The sequence below is a fragment of the Tuber melanosporum genome (genome assembly GCF_000151645.1).
Source record: "Tuber melanosporum whole genome shotgun sequence assembly, scaffold_5, strain Mel28".
NCBI lineage: Eukaryota > Fungi > Ascomycota > Pezizomycetes > Pezizales > Tuberaceae > Tuber > Tuber melanosporum.
The window spans coordinates 173,904-181,817 of NW_003299095.1; positions in this window are offsets into that span (position 1 = coordinate 173,904).

Genomic DNA, 7,914 nt, shown 5'->3' on the forward strand with positions numbered 1-7,914 from the left:
GTTTGTCGCTTGCAATCCTGTAAGGAGATTCTGGCTTGCCACTCTCTTTGCTTGGTCAGTATTCGATTTGGAAGTTGTATTTACTAAGGTGTTCTATCCACCTTATTTGGTGCTCGTTCAGTTCGTTTGTAGTCATGAACTGGACCAGATTCTGATGGTCGGTTAGAGCTTGGACTGGATGGTCGTTGTTCAAAACATATCTCCTCCATAACTGTAATGCTTGAACTATTGCTAATAGTTCATGGTTCACAACGTCATAGTTGCACTCTGCAGGGGGTCATGGTCTTAGATCAGTAAGACACTGGCCTCCATTTTCCGTCTTTGGATTGTTGCGATAGTATACCGGAGCAAACATATTTTAAGGTGTCCATTGCCATCATTGTGCTTCAGTTTGGGTCGAAATGAACTAGTATGGGTGCCAATGTTAGATGCGTTCGTATTGCATCATATGCTTTCTGTTCCATTTCTCACCATTCCCATTTCTTGTCTTTCTTTGTTAGATTATAAAGTGGTTTTGCGGGGCTGCTAAATCCCTCTATGAACCTTCGATAAACGTTGCAGAATACTATAAAGCATTGAACATCTGTTTTGTTGTTTGGTTTGGCCCAATTCCATATTGCTGCAGTTTTGACTGTGTCGACCTTCACCCTGCTTCGATTAATGATAAATCCCAGGTATTCCGTTTCCTCTTTCTAGAATTCGCATTTTGTTGCTTTGATCTTCATTCCGGATCCTTGTATTGCACCACGATATTGCTGACATCCTTCTAGTGTTGTTGCCTGTTTTCCGAGTAGACGAGTACATCATCCCAGCATATGATGCAACATACGTTAAGGTACTTATTGAGTACCTTGTTGATCGATCTCTGGAATGAAGCTGCTACATTGGTTAGCGCGAAAGGCATAACCAAGTATTCAAACATTACATAATTTGAGGCCAATGTAGCTTTCCATTTGTCTACTGCCTTGATGTGTATATTGTGGTATGCGTCCTTGATGTCGAGTTTGGTGAAGTATTTTGCTGACCACAGTCTGTCCAGTGCTTCTCTAATCAAGGGTAGTGGATATAAATCTTTCTTGGTAACCGAATTGAGGCCTCCGTAGTCCACACCGAGTCTCATTTTTCCATCTTTCCTTTTGACGAATAGTATTAGTGATCCACCTGATGTGAAGAAGTCTCTGATCCTGCCTCGCTTTAGGTTCTGCTCGATGTACATCCTAAGTTCTTCGAGCTCTGCTTCTTCTAGCGGGTATAACCTTTTGTAGAGAATCTCATTTGTTTTTCCTGTTTTCTCATCTTTGACCAGTTGAATTTCGTGATTGATTCCGGGTCTTGGAGGTGGTAGCTCCGTAGCTCCCTCTTCTTGGAATAGGTTTGTGAATTGATAATATTCCCTTGGAATCAATTCTTTCCATCCCTTTTTGCTTTGGTATTTCTTGTCTTGGATTACTAGTTCTGTGCTGATATTGATTTTCGCTAGTACCACTTTTTCGTCATCATATGTCCATTTCAGGATTCCTGTTGTATCTCCTCTTCGAGAGTTCCGTCCAAAGGCTTGTGCTGTGATCTCTTTGATCTCAATTCTTTTTGTTGTATCGGGCTTGTTTTGGTCCACGCTTCCAAATCTCTTGTCTCCTCTTGTGGTTTCTTCCAGCTGATCTACTTCGTATAGATCCTCTTTGTTGATTTTTTCGATGATCAACTGCGCGATTCGATCGCCTTTTTGGACTTCGTAGTCCTTGTGAGCCAGGTTTACCAGGACCATTTTGATTTCACCTCTATAGGCAACCTCTATCATCCCTGCCATAGTCATAAGTCTATGTTTAACTGCTACACCACTACGGGGTGCTATTTGTCTATAGGTGCCTTCTGGTAGTCTGATGGATATTCCAGTTACTATTATTACCTGCCCATTAGCAGGTATCCTGATTCCTTCATTGGCATACAGGTTGTGTCTTGCTGCTCCTGTAGAACCCTTTGTAGGCACGTTTGCCTCTTGGTTCAGTTTTCGTATCCGGACTGTCTTATCTTGCTGCATCGGGGAGAACTTTGCATGCAAGGTTGCTTCTTCCGCTTCTCTTATTGCAGTTGAGTAGACCAAGGCGAACTGTTAAGATATCGTGTCACACATATTTCGCTTGTAAAGGTCATCTTGTACTCATTCCAATCAATTGTTGGATTATGTTTTCACAACCATGGCATCCAGAGGACTATCTCATGGTTCTTGAGATCTGCTACCTGAAAGGTTGCCGTTTCCCTATGGCTGTCAATATCTATAGATGCTGTCACCGTATGGGTTATAGGACCCATTGCGCTAGGCTTTCCATCCGCTAGGTTTACTTGTCTCGCTTTCTACGCTTGTTTGCTGTGGAGGCTGTATTTGTCGCAGATTTCCTTGTCGATGAAATGTTCCGTAGCCCTGGAGGCGAGCATTGTGTATATTGTTGGTTCTTCGTTTCTTAGTTGTATATCTTCGTCTTGATCATCAGATGATCTCCATCTTCTTCTCCTCTTTATGTCTCTAGTGTCATGTAGTAGTTCACTAATGTGACCGGTTTTCCAGGTCCACATCTTGGGTCTCCCAGACCACCATTTACTGGAGACCCTTGTCGATTTCTGCCAGTAAATCTTCAGCCATCATCTTGCCTATGTTGCTCCTCTTTTGACTTTGGAAGCAATTTTTTCCACTAGCTTTGGTGCCTTACTACTCGCTGTCACGTCGGCTTCTGCATGCTCGTATCCGACGTCCTGCTTTTCCACACCTTAGGAAGAGTTTCCCGTTCATTCTTCTGGCGTATTCTTCCTTAAACAGGTTCAGAGCAGGTCCTGCTCTTGATTTGTCTAACTTCATTGGCTCGCCTGGTGGTAATGCTCGACTTTCACCTTGAGCTGCTTGTGGTTTGAAGGTTCCGTCCACATTCCTGGATGATTGGACCACCTTTTGTGCTATAGTGTTTTCCGCGTTACTTCAAACCATGTATAGTTTGCTTTCCTTATCAATTGCCCATCTTGCAAATCATTCTGCTGTTGTGTAGCACAAGTCAGAGATTCCCTATGCCTCTTGGAGTCTTTCGCTGCAGTTTCTTAGAAGTATGATGTAGAGAGTAGTATCATCAGATTCGGCCTGGTATTTCAATAGTCGGCATTCGTTCCAGTATGCTGCAAAGGTTTGTTTTCCTTGTTGGAGTTTCTCCAGCCTTTGTCTTGCTGTCTCTTTGGCGTTGAGATTCCCGAATTACTAAATGAGTATCCCCTTGAACTCTTCGTACATGACCCATTTCCTCTGTTTTCTTCCATCTTGGAAGGGTATGATCCCTTGACCCGTGTGTCCTCTTAGAAGAGATTCCACATATGGAATCTTGTTCTCATTGTGGTGTTCTCTGTATCCTTTAACAGCAAAATATACTTCGCCCAGTGCCGAGAATATTCATAGGTTGTCTTGAGCTCCTTCGTATGTGTCGGGTTCTTTTGCTTTTAGTCATTCGATGTTTCCTTGTCTGGTGTTTCTTGTTGCTACTAGAAATGCGTGAAATTGATTCTGAGTCATTTCAAGTATGCTAGTACCTGGTGTGGGAGCAGTAGGGGCCTGTGGCCCAGGTACTGCTGATCCAGACATTCTCTTAGGTCGTGGAGTTCCTGCAGAGGAGCTATCTACTGGTAATCCTTTCTCTGGGGTTACTGGGCATGCTGCCCTTGAAGGCTCTGCTAAATCGTGATCTAGGGTATTGCTGAATCCCCCTAGGTGGAGGTTTTGATCGTCGATTTCGATATGTCCTTCCCTATCTGGGTTGAATGATCCCGTCATATATCATTTAGCGTCGCACCAGGTGACACTTTGTAATGTAACACTCCCTCATCGGATTGTTAGTTCTTGTCGACAGGAAACGATACTTCTCTTCTTTTACTTCTTCTTCCTTCGTCTTACGATAGCGCTAGGCCTCTGCCTACGTTACCGATAGTACAAGACCTTTGTCTTCTATCGGTGACGTCTATCATAAGCTTTCTCTAACTCTTCTTTATGAAGAACTTTCATTGCCGTAACAATAGCGTTATAACAAAGATGAAGAGTGTAAAGGTATTTTATATTCGTTAAAGTAATTAGTAGGAAAAGTACTTAGAACAAAGCATAAAGAACCAATCCTCCTCGACCGCATCTGCCTCCTTATATAGTATTCTTCCAGCCCATAGTCATGTGACCCAAAGTGGTCACATGTGCAAAACCAAATCATAACAAACTAGTCATGTGACCAAAGTGGTCACATGCTCAAAACTGATGACCTTGTAGTGAGGTCATGTGCAAAAGCTCATAAACTAACTATAACACAATAAACAAGTCATATGACCTGACTGAGTCATATGCGTGAAACCCATAACCTCATAACGAGGTCATACATGAAACATAAATCATATGCACAACGCTTACCCGCAAGGTACACTCGCAAGGCATACTCAGCAGGCACATGCCTCGTGACTCATATTTGAGCCACGTGCGAAAGGATCACAAATCCTACACATAACAAATCATACGACTCGAATACGTCATATGTGTGAAACAAGAATATACCTGTGACTCATAACTATGTATCACGTGAAAACCTTTTTCATGCCAAGCCACATTCGTGACAAGGAGTTACTTTTGATTTCTGGGTGTTGTCCATTCTCTTAAACAGGATATCTTTCCAACGGCTGCATTTGTTCATTTATCATCCATCACATGTCCACAGATATCGAGCTTATCAGCAAACAAAGTTTATTTGTTCCTACTAGCTTAGAACTTGCCTTCCCTTAGTCTGGTACAAACCAAACCTATATGGTAGGCATGTCCTGTTTCGGAGTTTGAGAAAATGTGAATATCATCGATGTACACCCAGACAAAATGGTAGAGGTATTCGCTTGGGAGGTTTCCATAATTCACATAATGGTAGCGGGTGCAATCATATCACCTTGTAATATTACTTGGCGAATGAACATTCTGAAAGGTACTTTGAAACTGTTGTCGTGTTCGCTCTCTTGATCTAACCTTATCTGGAAGTAGACATTGCTTAGGTTAATCTTGCTTCGGAACCATGCCCATCCAAGACCATTGAGGATTTATGTTTGGTTTGAGATAGCGGAGATGACTCCATAATCGTGTTTTTATCCCGTAGTTTGAGGTCAAACAGGGGGCGAATTCTTTTACAATCTGCTTTGGGTTGAACAAATATAGGTGCGGTACCTGCTGCTTCTGCTCGGTAGACGACTCCTCTTCTTTATTGTTGGTTTATCCTGGCATACTGTGGGTTTTTGTATGCATCAGGAATGGAGTAGGTCAGTTAGTTCTTAAGACTGGAGGGGTCTCAAAGATGGATGTGGTGGTTGACTTCCCTTATAGGCACTAGTTCTTTGGGAATCCAATCAGGGAAAACATCAGAGTACTCATCTAATAGGCATTGGGTAGTTGCTTTATCGACTGCAGCTGGTTACTCTCAGCTTGTTGGTTTGTATGAGACTCTGATCGTCTAATCTGGGATATTAATGGTTGATTCCCCACATCTGATTATAGCTTTGTAGCAGTTCAGAAATGGCATCCCTATCAAAGCATCATAATTGGCTAGGTTTCCAACTAGGATCTCCTGGGAGGGTAGGATGGCAGATCCAAGTCGGATAGTTGCACTACACGTTTTATGGCTTGTAGATCATGATCTCTTTACTGCCATCTTGACTTGTATGGGCTGGTTAAGGTCTCAGATTGGGAGTCCATGGACAAAGACAATGGCATTACTGATCATATCTCTTCCAATAGTGCCAGTGTCGAATAGGACTCGAGCCTTCTTGCCATTGATTAGAATAGTTCCTTCCAGGACGGTGTGTGCTATAAATGTAGCTGAATGTCGGACAGGGTTGCCTTCCACATCAATATATCTGATATAGATCTTCTCATATGTGCTGGATTGGGCCTCATCACAATCGCTTTCAATATTGTGGGCCGATGCCTCTTGCTTAATTGCTTTGTGTTTTCCTTTCTTAGTAGGGCAGTTGTTCGCCCAGTGTCCTGTTTTTCTACATTCAAAGCACTCTCCTTTCTGTTGTCTCAATTCTTTGGAGGATTTGGTCTTCTTCTTGAAAACTCGTAGGGTATCTGCTTCAAGGTTGTTGGAGGGCTTGTGTCGAGGTTGCCTATTACTGTTAGACCATGTCTGTGTTTTGTATGCCTTGGTCTGATGGAGGATGGCATCATAGAATCGTCGCTTAAGGATGTAGCCAGAGAGGCTTCCTTCCTTCATTCGATCTTTATACATCATCAGATCCGGAGTTACATCTGTGATTCTCTTGCAATGTGTTAAATTAACTTAGTAGAGCTGGTTGAATATGTTGTATAGAAGGTCATTGGTAATAGAGGATTGGAATCTGACTTTCAGGTAATCGAGAACAGTGGAACCTCTTAGTCTTACATTTCCACCGTATTCCTTATAGCACTGGTGGTCTGTGTCGGTTGCCTTTCCTTCACAGAATGATCCTATATATTGTTGGTTGTCGGGTCTTCCACATCTTTCCCTGTAAGGAGAAGGTAATATGTGAGTTCAGTCGCCTATCGATCAAAAGCTTCAGGTTTGAGGTCTTTTCCTTCTCCTGTAAACTTCGCTTGGAGGTGGAGTTTGAGCTTAGGCAGTTCAAATACTGCGGGTACTTCCGCAGCTTCAGGCATAGCCCCAGAGCTTCCTCCTCCTATAGGCCCTCCTCCTGTACTAGCCATATCTGATTCGCTACTGGATTCGAGGTCGATTGGAGGTTCAAAGTAAGGTTTCTTTGCTGGAGTAAAAAGGAATGCTCCTAAATATTATTTGTCTTCCATGATTGCAGGGACTTCCAGTTCCTTAGCTGAGCACCGGGACTATTTCTTTCTCGTAAGGTCTTACCGTGGAATTAGCTTCACACTCCTAGTTGTCAAAGACTCTATGTTTGATATTGAGATGAAGCCAAATGTGCCGAAATTCTGCCGCATCTCTCTGCTAGCATTCTGAGGTGGATATCGATCGATTGATCTAGCCTAAATCCGGGGACAGGTTCTTAACAACTTGCTGTGGTTAAAAACAAGTAACATATTCACCAGGTGCTAGTTATGTTATCGGTAAAGATATGATAGTTGGCAGGTAGTCTGCTCTACAAGAGAGATGGTGAGAGCTGAAAACTAAACAAGATTTCGAAGGTGTACTGAGGAACAAGAAGTAACTGTTCAACCAAGTATATTGAAATACTCTATATTGAAGTCTGCCTTTTGTATCGTGGAATCAGGCAGTCTTTAAATATACAAACCCCTTGATATCTAGCATGAATGAAACGAATCAAAGGTATCAATCGATACACTTTGGTAAATCTAATTAAGTATCAAAGTGATACTTAAAATAAAACATAACACAAAACCAAGAATCAAACAATACTCAAAACAAATCAAGTATCAAAGCGATACTTACAACAAAACATAAAACAAAACCAAGTATGAAACGATACTTAAAACAAACCAAGTATCAAAGCGATACTTAAAACAAAACATAAAACAAAACCAATAACCGAGTACCCATACCGGTTACAAATTTCCTCATATTTACTGGATTGTGCATTATCACTATCACTCTCACCATTATAGGCTGATGCCTCTTGCTTAATCGCTTCTTCTTTTCCCTTTTTCGTAGGGTAATTCTTTGCCATATGTGCAGTATTTTCACCCTTAAATCATTCTCCCTTCTGTCATCTCAATTTTTTGGTAGACTTGGTTTTCTTTTCGAATGCCTACGTTGTATCTTGTTCAAAGTTGTTGCAGAACTTGTATCATAGTTGCCTATTACTACAAGAGTATGCCTGTATCTTGTATGCCTTGGCTTCATCCAGGATACTAGTCGTTAACCGAGCGTCAATAGCCTCATGTTAACCGCGCAT